The 831-nt window shown below is 33.0% G+C and overlaps 1 pseudogene; it reads left to right on the forward strand.

The window, feature by feature from the left end:
• The first annotated feature begins 301 nt into the window (after window positions 1-301).
• LOC117797578 lies at window positions 302-419 on the forward strand (annotated as a pseudogene).
• The last annotated feature ends 412 nt before the right edge of the window (window positions 420-831 follow it).

An 831-nucleotide genomic window follows, 5' to 3' on the forward strand; every position in this document is an offset into this window, starting at 1 on the left:
TCATGGATCGTAAGAATAAACATAGTTAAAATGTCTATATTACTCAGTATCATCTTTTTTATTCAGAGTTTCCCATCATTAGAACAGGGATAGTTTGCAATTTCTCTTACAATTTGATTGGTATTGTTATTATTGATATTATCATCATTATTTACAAATTAAGTCATTTCACAAGTGCTTGCTATATTTTTGACCTTATTTCCCATTATCCACTTCATGCAATGTAACTGAGTGTTAGTGTGATATATTGAAATGAGATCAGATTCTCCAAATAAACAATCCTATGTTAAAAATCTGGTTTCAGTATTAATAAAGGAGAGAAGGTTAGCACTCCCCTGACAAGAGGCTCCTCAGGCCTGACAATATGCATGTGGTTAAGGCATTGCCATCTATTTCATGGCATCCAATCATCATTTTTTAGAATGGGCTCAAACTTAAGCGACCATCAACTTAATATAGACTGCTATATGCATAAGATGTTATATATGAGCCTAATGCTAACCACAAATCAAAAACCTGTAATAGATACACAAAAAATAAAGAGAAAGGAATCCCAGCATATCACTAAAAAAGCCATCAAACAACAAGGAAAGTGAGCAAGAGAAGAAAGGAACAAAGAGCTACAAAAACAACTGTAAAACAAGTAACACAATGGCAATAAATATATATCAATCAATAACTACTTTGAATGTAAATGGACTAAATGCTCCAATCAAGAGACATAGGGTAACCGAATGGATAAAAAAGCAAGATCTGTCTATATGCTGCTTACAAGAGACTCACTTCAAACCTAAAGACACATGCAGATTGAAAGTGAAAAGAACAGGAAGA

The sequence above is a fragment of the Ailuropoda melanoleuca genome, chromosome X, assembly GCF_002007445.2.
Source record: "Ailuropoda melanoleuca isolate Jingjing chromosome X, ASM200744v2, whole genome shotgun sequence".
NCBI classification, from domain to species: domain Eukaryota; kingdom Metazoa; phylum Chordata; class Mammalia; order Carnivora; family Ursidae; genus Ailuropoda; species Ailuropoda melanoleuca.